General features: G+C 44.6%; 1 protein-coding gene across 1 annotated transcript in view; it reads right to left on the reverse strand.

Annotated features, from left to right (window-relative positions):
* The window catches only part of LOC144689184 (opsin-5-like), a 77,299-nt gene extending 57,218 nt beyond the window's left edge, over positions 1 to 20,081 (reverse strand). Inside the window, exon 1 of the mRNA XM_078556303.1 lies at positions 19,897 to 20,081. The gene's annotated coding sequence lies outside the window, so the exon portion shown is untranslated. The remainder of the gene's footprint in view (positions 1 to 19,896) is intronic.
* Between the last annotated feature and the right edge of the window lie 1,129 nt (positions 20,082 to 21,210).

The raw sequence follows: 21,210 nt of genomic DNA on the forward strand, positions 1-21,210 counted from the left end.
GCCTGAAGTAACAGGTTCAGATATTTATTCATTGTATAATTTAAACGTAGGAAGAACAGAACCAATCTATGTAACAGTGAGGGTGAATAATAGGCCTATCAGAATGGAGGTGGATACAGGGGCTTCCTCTACGGTGATTGGTGAGCATACCATTAAATAGCTGAATCATAGGGAATGTAAATTAAATTTGGAAGAAACAGATGCCGAATTGAAAACTTATACGGGAGAAGACATCAAAATCAAAGACATAAGCAGGGTTACTGTACAGTACGGAAGTCAATCAGTAAAATTAGCCTTGATGGTGGTAGCAGGTGAGGGGCCAAGTCTCCTTGGATGAAACTGGCTGAAAGAAATTAAATTGGACTGGACTGAGATCTTCCAGCTGAGAGCCAGTGGGTTACCTGAGCTGATACAAAAATATGCCTCAGTTTTCCAAGATGAATTCTGGAAGATCCAAGGGTTACAAGCAAAAATTCATGTTGATCCAGACTCTACCCCCTGATTTATGAAGGCAAGACCAGTACCTTATGCAATGCGGGAAAAGGCAGACACCAAATTGGATAGATTAGAGAAACTGGGAGTGATACAATCTGTGCAGCTCTCGGAATAGGCAGCTCCAATAGTCCCCGTACTTAAGCCTGACCAAAGTGTTCAAATCTGTGGAGATTACAAATTGAATGTCAATATAGTGGCTAAGTTGGACAGACACCAAAAATTGAAGACCTGTATGCTAAGTTGGCAGGTAGAGCCACCTACACGAAGCTTGATATGAGCCATGCTTATAAACAATTGGAGTTAGAGAAGGCTTCCCAGAGGTTTGTCACAATTAATACAACAAAGGGTTGTACCAATATACCTGCTTGCCTTTTGGTGTATCCTCTGCATGCACCATATTCCAGAGGACAATGGAAAATTTACTGCAGGGATTGACTCATGTTGTAGTTTATTTAGATGCCATTCTAGCGACAGGACTCACTGAAAAGGAGCATGTGGCAAACTTGGAAGAAGTTTTGAAGTGTTTTTCACGGGCGGGAGTGTGTTTAAAAAAAGAAAAGTGCACATTCCAAGTGAAACAGAGATAATTTATTTAGGTCACAGGGTAGATTCACAAGGCCTCCACCCAGTTGAGGAAAAAGTGAGAGCCATTAGAGATGCACCAGCGCCAAAGAACAACTCTGAGCTCAAATCATTCTTGGGGATGATCAATTACTATGGACGCTTCTTGCCTAATTTGTCAACAGAACTGGCACCTCTGTGTTACCTACTCAAGAAAAACAACATTAGTCTTGGCAAACACCATAGAAAGAAGCTTTCACAAAAGTGAAATAGCTGTTGCACTTATCCACCCTATTAGTACATTTTGACCAAAGAAAAGAATTAGTTCCAACATGTGACACATCCCCTTATGGAGTGGGAGCAGTGCTCTCCCATTGAATGGATGATGGCTCAGAATGACCTACTGGATATGTATCAAGAACGCTCAACATAGCGCAAAAGGGATACTCACAGATAGGAAAAGAAGGCTTGTCAATCATCTTTGGTGTCAAGGAATTTCACCAGTATGTACACTATCATTATTTTATTATCATTTTGGACCATAAGCCTTTGCTAGGATTGTTTAGCAAGGACAAGGCTATGCCACCCACAGCCTCAGCAAGAATACAGAAGTGGGCATTGATTCTGGCAGCGTATGAGTATACTTTCATCCACAGCCCTGGAAATCAGATTGCAAACGCTGATGCGCTTAGTCATTTGCCTTTGAAAAAAAACAATGAGGATGTTCCACTTCCTCAAGAACTCGTTTTATTATTGAACTTCTTAGATCTATCTAGTATGTGCTAGACAGATCAGAGATTGGACAAGTCGAGACCCAATCCTTTCCAAAGTACGAGAACAAGTTCTTCACGGTTGGTCTCAAGAACAGGAATCTGACAAAATGAAACCATATTTTCACAAAACATATGAGATAACCAGCCAGGATGGTATCTTATTGTGGAGAGCTCGAGTGATTGTTCCTCCAAAAGGATGAAAGCCTTTGTTAACTGAAGTACATAGTGCACATCCAGGTATGCACACCCGAATGAAGACCATAGCATGCAGCTATCAATGGTGGCCTGGAATGGATGGAGAAATAGAGAGCTTAATGAGAAGTTGTATGCAGTGTCAGCAAGTGCAAAAGTTACCTCCAACAGCTCCGTTACACTCATGGGAGTGGCCAGGAAGGCCATGGGTACGACTGCATATTGACTATGTAGGATTTTTTATGGGAACAATGTTTCTCCTTACTGTTGATGCTCACTCAAAATGGATGGACATATATGAGGTAAAGTCACCAACATCTTCTGCTACAATTGACAAGCTATGACAAAGTTTCTCCATCAACGGACTACCAGAAGTGGTCATATCAGATAACGGTATGGCATTTACGAGTGCTAAGTTTCAATGGTATATCAGTCTTACTCATGTAAAAATTTCACTGTACCACCCTTCCTCGAATCGACTGGCTGAGCGAGCAGTTCAAACATTCAAAAATGACACGAAGAAATTAACTGGAGACTCCATAGCGACCAAGCTAGCATGCTTTCTTTTCCATTATAGAACCACCTCTCATACAACAACAGGTGTCACATCTGCGGAATTATTGATGAAACACCATCTCAGGACGAGATTGAGCTTAATTATGCCAAATTTAGGGGGGTAGGTGGAAAGGAGTCAGGGAAGTCAGAAAAATGTACATGACTGGCATTGTCATGACAGAAAGTTTACTGCAGGAGAGCCGGTATATGTGAAAAATTTTGGTGAAGGACCTAAGTGGTTATCAGGTGAAATAAGTGCAGTCACTGGACCTCTTTCTTACCACGTGAAAGTAGAAGACCGAATTACACGGAGACATATAGATCATATAAGGAGGAGAGAAACAAAGTATCAGGAAATGATTCCTCCAGTGTTCACGACTATGTCAACATCTCCTGTTGAAAGATCTCAGCTGAGTAAGGATGTGTCTGAAGGATCGCCTGTACCTGCAAGAGTTGAAGATTTGCAGGTGCCCACCGAAGAACCTGATTTTTGGACAACACCAGAAAACGAGGTTCCTGCCAAAGCATCTGAAGCTTTAGAGCTGAGACACCCTACACGCAAAGGAAACCCCCCAGAAAGACTGAATTTGTAAATTATTTATCTGTGTAAACAATTTGATATTTTGAGAAAAATTGTAATTGTAACTGTAAAATATATTTCTGAGTAAAGGGGGAGGGATGTGGTAATCTGATGTGTAATATACCTTTAAGAAGAATGTTATAATGGAAGATCACATGACCTTATTATCCAATGACAGAGTAGCACAGGCAACCTTAGTAGTCTGTAGTCAGTGGTTAATAGTCTGGAGTTAGAGTCTGTAATGTAGTGACGGTTTGAGTTGTAAGTACACAAGTGTAGCTGCTGAGTTCCTTTGTAAATAAATAGAATGTGTTCTACAGAAGAACTATCTACTGATCTACTATGTTTATGGTACTAACTCGCTCATCCCGAAGCAAGCCTGCAACCCGGGTCCCTTAGTTCAACTAAACTAGTGACCAGGACCCAACAATGATATACATTAAAACTGAGAAATTAGATAAAGGTCATGTCTGGAATAATTGCTGCATAAAGGAAAATAAATCATGCACTTGGAAAAGTATTGAGGACTCTGGGATAGGGAAGGAGGAAATGCTTGAGAAATCAATTTTGAAAATAATAATATCATTAAATAAGGTCCCAAAGCTGAAATGTCTTACTGATTACATAACAGCCTTAGGAGAACAGAGGCAAGTGACAATGTAGCTGGCAGGTAAGCTTTGCCACAACTGACAATGTCCATACTCCGGTTATTAGTATAATAGAATTTTGGGACTACTGCCAATAGTTAAAAGGCCAATGTTTCTGCTGTACCTTTTTCCAAACATAAAAAGTATAAGAATTTTGATCACGTTATTGCCCTTGTGAACAAAGAGATTGTGCTGTTGCTAAGTAATTGCATACTTCATATATTAACTCACTTAATGAAATATTTTTGACACACTCTTGAATTTTATGATAACCTGAAGAAAAATACGAAATAAACACATCAAAATTGGAGAGCAATTCTTAATATCCTTTGCAAGAATCAGCACAAAGTGAGAAACAGTTTCATGTTCCAAGGTTTGTCTGAAACTGAGTGGTCTCCAAACTATTGTGCACTTATAGGTCAAAATAATTATGTTTTTTTTTTACTTTTACCATGCAACAAATTGGTACAACTAGTTTGAAGGAAAATGTAACTTTTACTGATATGTCAATTTCATATAAGCACAATGAACCTCTCAAGGGCAAAGGGGAGGAAAATTCTTACATTTGAGGCATTCACTTAATACCTATAGCAGCTGGTTGAGTAAACCTTGCAGTAAACCTGGGGATCCCTGGAATAATTTTTTTTAAATGTCTTTAGATTTGATTTTTAAGATGAGTTCTGATAAAAGGTTACCATCCTGAAAAGTTAACTGTTTTTCTCTCCAAGGATTTTGCCAGACCTGTTGAGAATTTCCAGCATTTTCTGTTTTTATTGCAGATTTCCAGCATCCACAGCATTTTGGTTTTGTATTAAAAAATTGTCTGCTGCTTCATATTTTCAACTGACCTCAGTTTTCCATTCGATTGCGCAGTCCACCTGTCATACACCACGTACCATACTGTCCTCTATCTTTGGAATGAGGTTAAATATCCGTTTCCTCCTCTTTTGTTTTCTCCACTTACAAAATGGTGGATGTTCAGGATTTTGCATTGGTAAATTATGTCATGGGATGCTTTTGTACAGGTTGACCTGAAATTTCTACTACTTTGGCAGAAGTGTTAATATATTTAGTTTAAATTGGTTAACACCTTTACTAAAATAGTGGGAGAGGGGCTTCAGGTAAATGTGTCAACCAGTATTGCAGATTTGATGTCAGACCCACAAGACCATGGGCAATATTTTCCCCCCATCGGGGGAGGATGTGCGGAAGTGGGCATTGGCAGGTGGGTTTCCGATCGGCGCCCCCACATGGGGGGGCGCCGCCATTTAATTGGCCCACCCAGCGTGATGACCGCTTGGAAGTGCTGTGCGTTCCCTGTGTGGGCGGGGGGATTCCCTGAGCATACGTGCAAAAGAGGGCACAGATCGCCCTGAGGCAAAGTGCTGCCTCAGGGAGATGGCTGGAAATTTCAAAAATTTTTACAAGTGTGAAAAAATTATTCCTGACATGTACCCTCATGTGACACTGTCACATGAGCTGGGACATGTCAATTTCTTTTATTTCAACATTTTGTAAACATTTAAAATCCCTCATGAAATCTCATCCCGCCCGTGGATGAGGTCTCATCTTTTTTCAGAAGCCCGCCTGGGCTCCCGGCCTGCCCGCCAACCTTAAGGTAGGATGGGCAGGCCCATTGATTACCTCAATTATTTTATTAATGGCCTTAAGTGGTCGTTGACAGGTCGGCGGGTGCGCAGCTGACTTGGCTCCACGCGTGCTGTCCTGAAAATGTAAATGACATGGGGTGACATCGGGACGCCTGCCCGACGTCACTCCGCGTCACTTTACACGTCGGTGAGCCGGACCCGCCCCCCGCTCGCCGAGCAGAAGGTGCAGCCCCATAAGACATAGGAGCAGAAGTAGGCCATTCAATGAGATCATGGCTGACCTGATTATCCTCAACTCCACTTTTCTGCCTTTTCCCCATAACCTTTGATTCCCTTACTGATTAAAATCTGTCTATATCAGCCTTGAATATACTTAACACCCCAGCCTCTAAAGCCCTCTGCGGTAAAGAATTCCACAGATTCACTACCCTCTGAGAGAAGAAATTCCTCCTCATCTCTGTCTTAAATGGGCGATCGCTTACTCTGAGATTATGCCCTCTGTCCCGAGACTCTCCCACGAGGGAAAACAGCCTCTCAGCATCTGCCCTGTCGAGCCCCCTAAGAATCTTATATGTTTCAATAAGATCGCCTCTCATTCTTCCATACTCCAATGAGTACAGGCCCAAACTACTCAAACTCTCCTCATAAGAAAATCCCCCCATACCTGGGATCAACCTAGTGAACCTGCTCTGGACTGCCTCCAATGCCAGTACATCTTTTCTTAGATAAGGGGACCAAATCTGTTCACAGTATTCTAGGTGTGATCTAATTAATGCCTTGCATAGTTTTAGCAAGACTTCCCTATTTTTATACTCCATTTCCTTTGAAATAAAGACCAACACTCCATTTGCCTTCCCTATTACTTGCTGAACTTGTATGCTAGCTTTTTGGGATTCATGCACAAGGGCTCCTAAATTCTTCTGTGCTGCAGTTTTCTGCAGTCTTTCTCCATTTAAATAATATTCAGCTCTTCTATTCTTCCTGCCAAAGTGCATAACCTCACATCTTCCCATATTATATTCCATCTGCCAAGTTTTTGCCCACTCACTTAACCTGTCTATATCCCTCTGTAGACTCTTGTGTCATCCTCACCACTTGCCATTCCACCTATTTTTGTGTCATCTGCAAACTTGGTGATAGTGCATTAATTGCCCTCATCCAAGTCATTGATATATTTTGTAAATGATTGTGGCCCCAGCACTGTTAAACTATTAGCTAAATTTTAAAAAATTCTTAAATTACCTACAAGTTAAAAAAAAATGAATTGATTTGATCATTACTTTGTGGATAGATAAACAATCTGAAATTAATTAGGAAATAAAGATAGAACATGGCAGAAACATGTAGCGGATAGTTCCGCATCTGTAAACTCAAAAGACCAGTTAATGTTTTTATGTGATTCTTTATCAGCAATGTGAATCTGTGAAGCACCTTGGGACATATTACTATATAAATATGCTCCATAAATGCAAGTTGCTGTGTTTATTTTGTGTGCCTGAATTGGACATTTCATTCGCAAATGGATATTTTTATAAGTCAGTTTACTGGAAAATCAAAATACAGCACAATAAGCTCAGTTGTCAAAGACATAACGTGAAGATTAAGCACATAACTAACAGATGAGTTATGTGGTCATAGATATTTTGTTAGGAAAGTGGGAATCACTGAATCAATAATAAAATAAATATTTCACTTTATTTTAGCATGGGTAAACGGGACCTTTAACGGTCAAGTGGTTGCTATAGATCTTGCACTTTAACAACACTACTAAAGATTTTTATGAAAAACACAATTTGATAATGATTCTTTTTGTTCCTTGTGGGCCAGGAAGAAGAATTCTGTTCCATATTACAGAAAGTTAACGACACAGAAGGAAACCATTCAGATCATTGTGTCTGTGTTGGCCAAAAAAGAGCTTTCCAACCTTATCTCAATTTACAGCTCCTGGTCTTAGCCTTGTAGGTTCCAGCACTTCAAGTGAAAATCCAAGTACTTTTTAAGCATGATGAGGGTTTCTGCTTCTACCATTCTTTCAGGCAGTGAGTTCAAGACCCTCATGAGCCTCTCTTGAACATCCCTCTAAGCCTTCTACTAATTACCTTAAATCTATTCTCCCTGGTAATGACCTCACTGCTGAAAGAATTAAGTCCTTTCTATCCACTCAATCTCGGCTCCTCACACCTTAATTAAATCTCCCCTCAGCCTCCACTGCTGCAAAGAAAATAACCCCAGCATATCCAGCTTTTACTTATAGCCAAAATTCTCCAGTATGGTCTAACGCATATCTTATATAGTTCTAGAATAATCTCCCTGCTCTTATTTTCTAGCCCTTGGCTAATAAAGAAAAATATTGTATCTGCCTTCTTAAGCATCTTATTTACCTGCCCTGGTACATATAGAGATCTGTGGCATGCACTCCAAGATCTCTCTGTTCCTTTACATTTCTCAGTATCCTATCAGAGTATTCATTTGCCTTGTTTGCTCTCCCCAAATGCATTACCTCACACCTCTCATGATTGAATTCCATTTTTCCATCTTTTTGCCCACTTGATGAGTCCATCAACATCTTTCTGCAGTCTGCAACTTCCTTCCTCGATAACGGCCACATGATCAATTTTTGTATCATCTGCAAATTTCAGATTTAAGTCTAAGCATCAATATATCCTGCAAAAGCAAGGGACCTAGAACTGATCCCTGTGGAACCCCACTAGAAAGAGCTTTATGTGGACTATTACCCTTCCCTTCCTGTCACTGAGTGAATTTTGGATTCAGCATGCAGTGTTCCTTGGATCCCATGGGTTTTGTTTTCTGACCAGTCCACCATTGTCAAAAGCCTTAGTAAAATCCATGTGGACTACAGCAAACATACTACTTCTTAGATCCTCCTTGTTAGTTCCTCAAAAAGTTCAATCCAGTTTGACAGACACCATCTTCCCTTAACAAATCCATCATGATTGCTCTTTACTAATCTGTGCTTTTCTGAATGATGATTAGTACTGTCCCTCAGAATATTTTCCAATTATTTGTCCATCACCAAGGTAAGGCTGACAGGTCTGTATTTACTCAGGCTATCCCTTTCTCTCCTTTCAAACAACGGTACAATGTTAACTGTCCCCTAGTCAAATGGCACCACGCCTGTAACGAGAGAGGATTGGAAAATGATGGTCAAACCCTCTACTATTTGCTTCATTGTTCCCTTAGCAGGCTGGGATACAATTCATCCACACCTGGGGCAGAATTTTGCCCTTGGTGGGGGTGGGCGAGGGCGGTTGGGAAGCCGACCACCTCCTGCAATCGGCACCGCACTGCGATTTCATGCTGGTGGGCCAACTAAGACCCGCCCAGCGTGGAATGCATGCAGCAGCATTGAGTGTTGCCTGTGCGGGCGGGGGGGAGGAGGACGAGTGGGCCTAGCTCGAACTTTGCGCATGCACGCGGAAGTGCGCTTCAATCTCCCTGAAGCACGGAGCTGCCTCAGGGAGATGAAGCACTGTTTAAAAAAACCAATGAAGAAAATAAAAATGTCATAGAACATGTCCCTTCATGTGACTCTGTCACATGGGACAGAATTTTCTGTTTGACGTGCGGAGGGGGCGGGCCTTCACGTCTGCACGTAAAATGACGTGCGGTGACACTGGGCGAGTGTCCCGATGTCACCACGTGTCATCGCGATATTTTGCTGGGCGGGTGGGCGATGAAGTTCGACCCACGCCCGCCATTGATTAATGGGCTAGTTAAGGCCATTAATTCGCCAATCAACGGTGATTTTCAGGCGCTCGTGTGATCTTCGAGTTGGCGCACGGGTGCAATGGGCAGGCGGGTAACAGACTTTTTAAATGAACCTCTTCCATGGGTGGGATAAGAGGGCTCAGTGGGATCGTAAATCTGGTCTGTGAAGTATTTATTGGAGAAATTAAACTTGCCTGTGTGATCTGCAGCAGTTCAGAATGAATTCCAGCAGCTTTCTGTGTACTTTGAACCTTCAGGTCAGCACTCTGCAGTCAGTAATCTTTAGCGGGCCTGCAGCTTTCCGGATGCCTCCCCTTAGCCTGGGTATGGGTTCTGCATGTCCACCAGAAGCAGCTCCTCTGAGGAGGAAGGGATGGCTAGAATAAGGAGGAGGCCAGGAGTGCACATTCAGCCTCTAGGGGAACCACCTTTGGGAGGACAGGTGCAGGCACAAGGGGTGCAGGACCAAGAGGTAGTCCAAGGTGGAAGGGGCTGCAGAAAACGCCACTATCCTGCATTGACCTTCATCCGCTTCCGTTGGGATCAGGCAAGCCAGGCACAGCGAGCCAGGGGCTTCGTGGCCATTGCTGGCTTCCTCCGCGTCCAGGGTGCAATAGACTGTACACATGTGGCCATCAAGGCACCAGCAGGTGAGCCCGGTGCCTTCGTCAACAGGAAGGGCTTCCACTCCATGAACGTGCAGATAGTGTGTGATCACAGGATGCAGATTCTACAAGTCTGTTCAAGGTACCCAGGCAGCTCCCACGATGCCTACATCTTTAGACACTCCCAGGTGCCGGGCCTCTTCAGTGCTCTGGCTCGGCTTGATGGATGGTTGCAGGGTGACAAGGGCTATCCCCTCAGAAGGTGGCTCATGACGCCTCTGCCCCATCCAAGGTCAGAAGCTGAGCAGCGCTACAATAGGAGCCACGCCTCCACAAGGGCTGTGGTGGAGAGAGCCTGGACCGCTCATGAGGCGCACTCCAGTACCCCCAGATGGTGTGTTGGTGATAGTGGTAGCATGCTGCGCTCTACACAATCTTGTGCTGAAAAGGGGGGACGCAGTGGACGATGAAGACGTTGATGCAGTGGATGCGGCTGCACATGATGAGTCCAGCACTGATTCTGAGGATGAGGAAGCACAGGGAAATACTGAGGGGCTAAACACTGACCCAGGACTACACCAGGGAGGCAGTGACACCTGGGAAACTTTAATCCAATGAACCTTCAGCTAGGTCAACACAAATGGATCAGCAGGACCAGCCTTGCCTGGCACATCCATACTCGGCACCTAAGTGCTAAATCTGCCAGGGCATCAGCAGGAACTAAGGGCTTTGGACATAAACTTGAATGTCCAAACAAACACTCATGACATTTATCTTAAACATACACATGTAGAACAAAGGAACCACCCTCAGCCATGGTCACATATCTGATTTTTATTTTACAAATCAAGTTGTTCTCAAAATGTTCTCACAAATCCAAAACAAAACGTTAAGCAAGCAGAAAAAGATTACAAGTACCTAATCTCGGACTAACACAAGAACACCAGTGAGAAACCCCTGGTGTGCCTAAGGTGCCTTATGCTTTTGTTTGCGGGTGCTACGTCTTGGCGCTGCCCCATCGCTCGGAATGGCTTGTGAGACAGCCTGCTGACTCTGCTGTCCTGTTGGCCTTGATGACCTTTACGGTCATCCTCTGGCCCATGGAGCCTGTGCTGGGCCCACCTGGGAGGGAGCTGCTAGTTGCACAGCTGGCATCTCCCCAGTCATTGCAGCCTCAACCGATGAGCAGTCTCACTGGAGAGGGGCGGAGCAGCTGGTGCCCTCATCCGGAGCGCCATGAGAGGAGCCCACAGATACGACAGGCAGCTGCTGCGCTGATGTGAGGTCGCTCCAGACCTCCCTGCTCACTGTCGATGGATGGGCATCGAGCTGGGAAGCTTGAAGCCCACACCATCTCCTACATTGGCACTAACCAGCTGTGGCCACTGGCGCTGTGAGGGCTTGCAGGTCCGAGCGTCACCCCAGGAGAACCTGATTGTTCTCCTGGAGGTACCTCTCCACAAGAGTTGCCACTCTCTCCATGGAGGAAACATGATGCTCTGCCATGAGGCTCATTGCATCAGTGATGCTCCGCGTGGACTCCTCCACCATGGACAGCAAGTGAAGCACAGCCTCATGTATCACTCCCAGAAACTCCCGCACACCCGGCCGCATTTCCTGCAGCTGCTGCGTCGCGGCCAACTCCAGAGGCACATCATCAGGCACCAACTGAGCATGTGCCTGGTCCCCTGCAGTCCTCTGACTACTATCACCATCGGCACTCTCTGTTTCTGCCAGCTCCTCCAGCAATTGTGAAGTGCCCTCTCCACTGTGCCCCAGGACACTCGCCAATGTTGCAAAGCCCACCGGGGTGCTAGTATCTGCGCTGGTGCCTGTTTCACAGAAATGGTGTGACGCAGGTGACACTTGAGGGGCCTCAGGTATGAGAGGGGCATCTGCAGTTCCTCCTGGCGGCCATGCTTTGATGATGCTGAAACGAACAACAAGGACAGTGGATCAGTTAGCGTGCACACAGTGACACACTTCATCACTGTTCCACTGGCTCATTATATGCTCAACCTTCCAGAACCTATGGACACGAACATAGATTGGGTGGCAAATAGTGAGGAGGATAGCCTTACATTACATTAACTCAGGGAAATGAACTATTTACAATGGACACTCACGGCCAGTGCTCCAGATCCACCAACATACCATCAAGAGCTCAACTCCTGACCTTTAATCAGCTGGATAGCAGAGTTCGATTGCTGGAGCTCCAATTGCAAATTTCCCGTGACCGTGTGATCCAGATTGTCTTGTATCCCTAACATGAAAGGCATCTCCCTCTCCTCGTGGCCTCTTGAATTCAAGGGTGCTGTCCAGGCAGTGTGCCTAGGTTTCCAGCAGCAGTTCCCCCACTACAATTCCACTTCCCCGTCTTCTAGCCACCGTCAGAGGCTTTGGTCAGCCCTATTTGTGGCTTTGGCTCCTCAATGCTGCGACTCACCAGTCTCAAACTTCTGCTCCTGCTCTTGACTGCTGCCCTGTTCTCCCTCTCTCTCCACAAGGCTCTAGGCTCCAACACTTATTCAGCCCACGCTCCAGACTCAGGCTCAGCCCCCAGCCTGTTGAAGACTTAACCTCTTGTCCTGAGGGGGTTGCCCATGTGGCTGACCCATTCCCCTGCCCGTCGTGCTCCTGGGCCAACAGCCTCTGTTGCGCCGCAGAGGGCCTCTGGCCCCACTCCGATGTCAGAAGTCAGGACGCTGGACTCCCACTCACCTCCCCCGCTACAATAGTAAACATTACCTCACAAAAAAGCCACACTCCTACCTGTTGCCAGGTTTTGCTGGTGGATCAGGGACTGTGTGGACTTTAGTTTAGCGTTAAAACTATATTGACAGCATACACCAATCCTCGTGCTGGCTTAATATATTTATATCCTTTATGAACCTAAATTGCAAAGCCACTTTGCAACATTGTTACTCAATAACTATCTCCCATGAGCTTTGGAAATAAACAATTGCAAAGGCAAATAAAATATTGCAGGTATATAAACAGATATATACAATGCAAATCTAAGGCAATGATAATTCCACTGAATCAAGTATCACTCAGAATGGCTGCAAATCATCGTGTTACGATCATTGTAGATACAACAAAAGATACAAGATAATAGTTTTTTAAAAATCAATGTTCTCAGGATATGGGCAACGCTAACCAAGCCAATTTTATTGCCAGGTCACCCTGTTACCCTAGTTACCCCGAGGACAAAAAGGGCTGAATTTTGGTTTGGCTGCTGAGGCAGGTCCGGAGGCAGGTGAGGCCAGAATTTCAAATCCTCAAGCAGCATGCTGAGTTTCTGGCATCGTCCTGCCTCCTAGGGATTTTGGAAGAGGCACTGGGACCTGAACACTGGCATCTCACCGAACAGGACAGTTCATCAACTCATCATGAAAACAAACCAGTTTAAAAGCTTGTTAGGATTTTGGTTTGCAGCCACAGGGAATATAGACAGTTGCAACTACTTCCCTGAGTAGCAGGCAGCATCATACAGGGAAGTCAGTCATGGAGGTGCACCCATTTAATATTGGTGCATGAAAGGAGGAAGGCTCAGAAAGCTGCTTGTGCAATGGCACACAGTGGCCATTGAGTGTGCAGAAGTCACATAGAGTTAGTTTAGTAGGCACTGGGCCTATTGAAGACTGGTGAACCAACAGGGATAGGCGGGGCATAGCAAGGGATACAGGTAGTTATATTAGAGCTTCTGGAAGGCCATCTGTGGACATGAGGCTCAGCCACTTGAAGTACTGGGGATGAATAATGATGAGGAGCAGCTGCTCCTACAGCAAATGCAGTCCATTGGTCCTGAAGCACACAGAGTTGTTGCACGAGGGGCAGGGAGTGAATGAAAGTGATACCTTCCACATAAGATATACAACAACCCAAGAGCTTCCTGAATCTGACAGAGTATCAGTATTGCTAACTGAAGGATGCGCCTATCAAAGCAAACGGTGGCAGAATTGTGTGCATCGGTGCAAGGCCACCTCAGTCCTTGCCGGGCGTGTTGACACACCTTACCAGTCAAAGTGACAGTGACACTGAACCTCTTAACCTCTGCATCCTTTCCAGATGTGATTCTGGTGCCCTGACCAGTTGGGTTGGTGGTGGGAGGGGTGTGGCAGAGGGTGCACTCTACAGGGCACTATCTCAGAGGCTTCTTGAATTGTAATGATCTGCTGTTCGCTTCGCAACATGGCCCTTCAGAGAGGTGTATTAGGTTGATGAAGGAGAAGCAGAGGTGATGAACACTTTCTTGGAGAATGGGGAGAAGGAAGAAGTAATGGAGCAGGATGACCCAGCCTTGCAAGGAACTCCACAGGTCCGCTAAGCTTCAAAGAATTGAACAAGATGGAAGAGAGGCTCAGTCCACACTAATTCAGGCTTGTTTCTCCTCAGAATACCCAGTACTGGAAGACAAGTAACACACCTTTCTCAGAGGGAGGGGTGAATGTAAGGTGCACAGAAAACTGAGGGTCCACTGCCCCCCATATTACCTAGAAGACAAGTCTCCAACTGTCACACTAGTTCAACTAATACACATTGGCGTCCTTCCCCCACGTTATCATTTGTGTACCTTAAAACTATCATTCATTAGAATCGCTCAAGTCGGTGTCCAACCATTCACCTTTTCATTACACTGAGTCATTTTAACAGATCACCTCCAATAATAAAGGCCATCTAACTGAGCCACAGAGTGGGATCAGCAGCATGGCACCCTCCACTTGTGGCTGCTCCTATGGAATCCTCCCCCAATGGCTAAGGAGGAGGCAGGCTGCTCGCTCGCTGAGAACCCTGTAGCAGCCAGCCACATTGTTGCGGTGCCAGTGTGGACAACAGGCTGCCCCACCAGCAGCAGCCACAGGGCCTTCCTACATTGACAATGCCTCAGTCAGCGATGACAAGGGGTCTGCAGAGGATGACAGTGCCCCTTGAGGGGTGGCCCCTCTACCTGCCTGCCTCAGCCCTTTCATGTGGTCCTTGAACAAGAGGGGCAACCACCAGCCTGATATTCAGTTCATACATCTTTTCACCATCAGTGCCACTGACTGTTAAATGCTGCAGAATCTGGTATACGTGCTGTGCCTGTCAGTGTGCTGCTCCTATACTCACTCAGCTTGATGCCACATCTGGCTCTCCCAGAGGATGGTCACTTTCTGGCTGGTTAAGCTCATGTGCTCATATACCTGAGACAAAGCGACACACATGTCATGGATGGACCCCTCCAAGCTCTGCCCAAGACCTTGCACAATTGCCTCAGGGAATTCTGACATTTGGGCGCGCATCTTCCGCCACTGCTCCAGGAAGACACACCCCATGTGCGACTCCCAAAGATTTGCATCTCTGTCCAGTTGAGCATGGCGGCGTCTGCCCTCTATCTTCCCAGGGGGACTGACCCCAGCTGCCTCTGTCTCTCTCACCTCCTCCATAATGACTTGCTCACTCTAAACATGTGCAAGGCCCCACTGAGGTGAATGTACCTGTGCTGGTGAAGGGTGCACTTGACTGATGTGATGGTGCTGACTAGGTTGCTTCTTCTACTATTGCAGAAGATGGTGATGCCACTCATTCCTGCCTTGGCTCCCTTCTTTAACTGACCAAAAACAGAATTACCTGGAAAAACTCAGCAGGTCTGCAGCATCGGTGGAGAAGAAATCAGTTGACGTTTCAAGTCCTCACGACCCTTCGGCAGAACTGAAGTATAGTTAGGAGAGAGGTGAAATATAAGCTGGTCTAAGGTGGGGGGCGGGGGGAGAGAGAAGTTGAGGGCGGGGTGGTTGTGGGGATAAGCAAGCAGTGTTAGGAGAAGATAATCAAAAGATGTCACAGACAAAAGGATCAAAGAGGTGTTGAAGGTGGTGATATTATCTAAAAAAAGTGCTAATTAAGAATGGAAGGCAGGATACTCAAGGTACAGCTCTAGTGGGGGTGGGGTGGAAAGACTAACAAAGTTTTAGTTTTAGATTTAAAAATAATGGAAATAGGTGGGAAAAGAAGAATCTATATAAATTATTGAAAAAATAATTTATCATCAGTATCAGTATCTTGCCTTCCATTCTTAATTAGCACTTTTTTTAGATAATATCACCACCTTCAACACCTCTTTGATCCTTTTGTCTGTGACATCTTTTGATTATCTTCTCCTATCATTGCTTGCTTATCCCCACAACCACCCCGCCCTCAACTTCTCTCTCCCCCCGCCCCCCACCTTAGACCAGCTTATATTTCACCTCTCTCCTAACTATACTTCAGTTCTGCCGAAGGGTCGTGAGGACTCGAAACGTCAACTGATTTCTTCTCCACCGATGCTGCCAGACCTGCTGAGTTTTTCCAGGTAATTCTGTTTTTGTTCTGGATTTCCAGCATCTGCAGTAGCTTTTAGCTTTTTGTTTTTACTTCTTTAACTGACCGTCTGGGAGACATAAGAAACTGGTCAGGAAAACTCACCTATTTCATCAGCTGCTTCTGCAGAGATGCAGTTGTCCATTACGTCTTATTAACAGTACCACGCACCAACTTCCATCCTCACCTTCTTGGTTTCACTGGCAGGTTTCTTCCTCCCTTCAGTAAAGAACAGTATAATCCTGCAGGCCCTTACAGTCCTCAGCAGCACACCCAAGGAGATGTCACTAAAACAAAGCACAGTCTTTGAACATCTGGACTTAATTCTGCTATGGCACTTCCTGTTGTGCTTCCAACCTCAAACACCATCAAATTGCATGTTTGGACTGTCCCTTTGAAAAATGAAGTTGAAATCACCTCATACAGTAGGCCATCATCATGTCCACTCACATTAATTGTTCAGGAAACCTGGAAATAATATGATCGGAGAATCACAGAATTGTTACAACACAGGAGGCCATTCAGCCCCGTGTCTGCACCAGCTCTCTAAATGAGCATTGTACCCAATGTCACTCCCCTGCCTTCTCCCCATAGCCCTCCACATTCTTCCTTTTCAGATAATAATTCAATTCCTTCTTCACTGCATCAATTGAACCTGCCTCCACTGTACTATCGGGCAGCACATTCCAGACCTTAACCACTCACTGCGTGAAAAAGTTTCTCCTCATGTCTCCATTGCTTCTTTTGTCAATTACCTTAAATCTGTGCCCTCTCATTTTCGATCCTTTCACCTATGGGAACAGTTTTATCCTAAGTAATTTGAATATAATGCAGTGTGGAGTTAAAAAGCCACTGACTGATCCACTGTACTTATCTCTGGGTTTACCATGTGCTAACAGACTCTTCTGTTCCCAGTGCGTTGTAAAGCTAAAATACAGCCCGCTTATCCGAATATACAAATCATTTTCGCAATTACTTTAATGTCAATGCTTCCAGCAGCTAAATGCTTTACATGTTATAATGTTGTGTAAGATTTTGAAATACTTGAAGTAGACTATGATGCCTTTTATTCAGTCAATTTAATGAATTATGCAATTTGTCATTACAAAGCAAAAATGTTTCTCAAGTGCATTTCAATTCTCCGACAATTTATTCTGATCTTTAGTTGTGTGCCTCAGAAACAGGATCTGATGTGACAAGAATGTATCAAAGTAAATTAGTTTTCAATGTGTGCATCTTCACTGATTAAACTGCAGACCAGGTTTAGCTTGTTGAAGCAACCTGATTTGTTGACATTTTGTGTGCAGACATGTTAGGGCCAGTTTTACAATGCCCCACTGGCAGTGCAAATCTTTGTGGTGAAGGCCAGAAAATGAGGTGCATTTAACGACAGATGAGGGGAGAAAACAAAGTCTGCAAGTACAAACTTCACTAAAAAAGAAAAGAACACCAGTCCCACACCGAAACTTCCATCCTCCATTCCACCCTCCTTGCCCGTATAAAATGGATGCAGGAAGCTGCCCTGCTCAAGAAAGTTTCTCCACAGGACATCACAATTTGATTTGACACAGAACATTTTTTGTTCTTAAGGACATACATTGGGTAGGTCAACAATTTTGCTTTTTTTCCCTCATACCAGAGGCTATTCTTTACTGACTAATAGCCACCCCTTAAGTCTACTCGCAGTGAAGTGTCTGGAACCTTGGACTGTTGCAGATTATGGCAACTCCCAGGGAATCAGGCACACACTTGCATGAAGCTTTTCTCTTGTGGGTGCACACCAATTGCATATTGGTGGAATGAAAGCTCCTGTGGTGGACAAATGCTCCTGGTTAACGTAGTGGTCCTCAGCTTGCCACATGTGTGCAATCAATGGCACCCTGTATCAAGTCGGACTGCCTGCTCATTCTGGCTATTGCTGTCACAGGTGAAGTTGATGTAACTAGCAGCCTTGGCAAACAATCCATCCATCACCTGCCTCACGTATTTATGTACAGCTGATTGGGAGACCCTTGATATGTTTATGGTTCTGGAAGGAGCCAAAGAGAAGGAAACTGAAGGCAGTCATGACTTCCACATTGATGGGTAATTCAGAGCAAGCAGGTCCAGTTAGGAGCAGCGCTTCTTCTGAAAGGCTGTGGGTGTCTATGATTACCTATCATTGTCAACCTGAGCCTGCTGAAGCCTTGCACTTCCGAGAGGTCAAGGGTGCTGAACATCTATCTGTACACCTGCAAACTCAATCCTTTCATTACTCCCTTTCTATTGTCCAACTTTTTTTCTCCATCTCTCTGTTATCTGCCTGCCTGTTGTCCACATGCAGCTCCCACAGCATGACCTGGCTGCTATGAATGCCAATTATCTTCCATGGCCAAGAACAAATTTTAAGCAACCATGGCATCACTCATCCTAATGTGCTCTGTGTGAACACCTCTAAACATACATCTATCACCACTCATAACAAATCATTTACCAGAGGAAACTGAGAATGTAGCTGGGAGCTTTGATTCAAATTGGGACTCATGTTCTTTAACATTAAATGAGCTGCTACTCATTATCAAGACTGTTTCACTGCTGAATTCCAGGAACGCAATGCTGGAGGTGTGAATTCAAACTGCCGTCAAAATCTGAGGAATGGACAAGGATGGCAGATGCATGGGAACACCACCGCCTCCAAGCCACTCACCATCCTGACTTGGAACTATACTGCCATTTGTTTTCTGTCGCTGGGTGAAAATCCTGGAACTCCCTGCCTAACAGCACAGTGGGTGTATCTACATCAGATGAATTACAGCAGTTCAATAAGGCAACTCACCACCACCTTCTCCAGGATAATTAGGGAAGGGCAATAAATGTTAACCTTGCCAGAAATGCTCACATCCCAAGAACGAATAAAAAGAAACAGAAAAAAAATCAGCATTTTAGGGACAGCAAGAATGTGTGAAATCTTCCATGATGTAAACTTAGCGTTTTACCTGAAGTACGTTGATCTAGATACCAATTGTTGATAGCGGTGCTTTAATATTCTAATGAATACTTACGTGGTTTCTCTGCGTTCTTGTGCCTGTTCAGTTTTAAGGACAATTTTTGCACATAATCCAGCTCCCAGTGTGATTCCTACGTGCCCATCACCTTTTCTCACTTTCACTGCCATTGACCATCTCAAATCAATGGTTTCTGAGATCACCGATGCAGTTATTGCTGAATATCTACCACCATTGGCACCTTCCCCTTCCCCGGCCCCCATTTCTAAGCCCAGCTGCAGCACAAGGCACTATATATCACTCTTTGGCTGGTGTTGGGGGTGCTGCGGGCAAATTTGAATCTGAAAATCAGTCGCAGAACTCGTTCATTTTAGTTGGACATGAATGGTTGCGAAGTGCAATGTGAAATGAATGTCACCGATTTGATATCGTGTGAAAGTGGAAGAGTGACAGTCTCTCCTCTGATCGCCCAGGGACACCTGTCAAACGCAGGTCAGCATTAAAATCAAGCCGTAACCGAGGTACTTTCAGTCCCTCCTATACATCCACAATACAGACAACAAGTTCCATTCGTGTTCAGATCCACTCATTTCCACTGTTGCTGCTTATATTTGTCTATCAGTTCCCCATATGCTATTTTCCATCCTCATCCTTTACAAATCTAATTTAAAAAATAACTAAATGCAATTTGACTTTGTTACTTAAATAGCTTTTTTTTTAAAAAAAAGAACCGAAATAAATAAATTAACTAAACAGAAAACTAAAGAAAAAATATCTGTCAGGGAAATGGATATAATGACTAAAAGTTGGTGTGAATTTTTACCTTAACGGGGAGGTGTTCGCCTCTCAGAACCAATATTAGGTTTGTAAGGTTTCCTGCAAAATTGGCACCGACTTTAATCAAGACGACTGCAAGAACACCGTTAGCGCAATCTGGGCGAGTAGAGGAGAGGACTGACTGCTCAATCACGACTTCCCCGAAGAGTCGACCCGCTTCATGCAGAGCGAACGCTGAGAGAATCCACGCCCGCCTCTGTTTCACTGACGCTCCATATAATGGCACTTTGTTCCTACTCAAGTGACGTAATTCAAGATTGTCATATATACTGCATACCAAACTTTGCTGGAAATACTTGTCATTGACTCGAACCTTCTTTCAGCTTCTCATTGAACAAGCGTGGCGGCGTCTGGATTTTTTTAAAAATTCGTTCATGGGATGTTATTGCCCATCCCTGACTGCCCTCGAGAAGGTGGTGGGGAGATGCCATCAAGAAACATTGTGGCCCGTGTGGTGTAGGTAAAGTGCTCTTAGGCAGAGAGTTCAAAGAGTTTGACATAGGCAGATGAAAAAATGGCAATAAATTTCCAAATCAGAATGGTTTGTGACTTGGAGGGGAATTTGCAGATTGTGGTGTTCCCATGCACATACTGCCCTTGGTGGTAGAGGTTGCCAGGTTTGGAAAGTACTGAAAAAAGACGCCTTTGCAAGTTGTTGGAGTCCATCTTATAGATGTTTATGGTAGATGGAATGCCAAACAAGAGGGCTGCTTTGTCCTGGATTGTGTCAACTTGCTTGAGAGTCCTTGGAGCTGAAGTGATCAAGGCAAGTGGAGAATATTCCATCACATTCTTGATTTGTGGTTTGTGGATGTTGAGGAGTTTGGAGGTAAGTTACTAGTCATAGAATATTCAGTCTTTAAACTGCTCTTATAACCAAAATGTTTGTGTCTGATCCAGTTAAGTTTTTGATCAGTGGTGATCCCAAGGATGTTGATGGTGGGTGATTCAGTGATGGTAATGCTGTTGGATGTCAAGGAGAGGTGGTTAGATTCTCTATTGTTGGAGATGGTCATTGTCTGCATATGTGTGGCACAAATGTTCTTGAAGCTTATCAGTCCAGGCCTGAATGTTGCCCAGGTCTTACTGCATATTGACATGGACTACTTCATTATTGCAGGAGTTGCAAATGGTACTGACCACTGTGCGATCATCAGTGAACAAACCCATTTCTGACCTTATGATGGAGGGAAGGTCATTGATGAAGCAGCAGAAGATGGTTGGGCCTAGGATACTACCCTAAGGAACTCCTGCAGTGGTGCCCTGGGGCTGAGATGGTTGACCTCCATCAACCACAACT

Source organism: Cetorhinus maximus, chromosome 13 (assembly GCF_964194155.1).
Source record: "Cetorhinus maximus chromosome 13, sCetMax3.hap1.1, whole genome shotgun sequence".
NCBI lineage: Eukaryota > Metazoa > Chordata > Chondrichthyes > Lamniformes > Cetorhinidae > Cetorhinus > Cetorhinus maximus.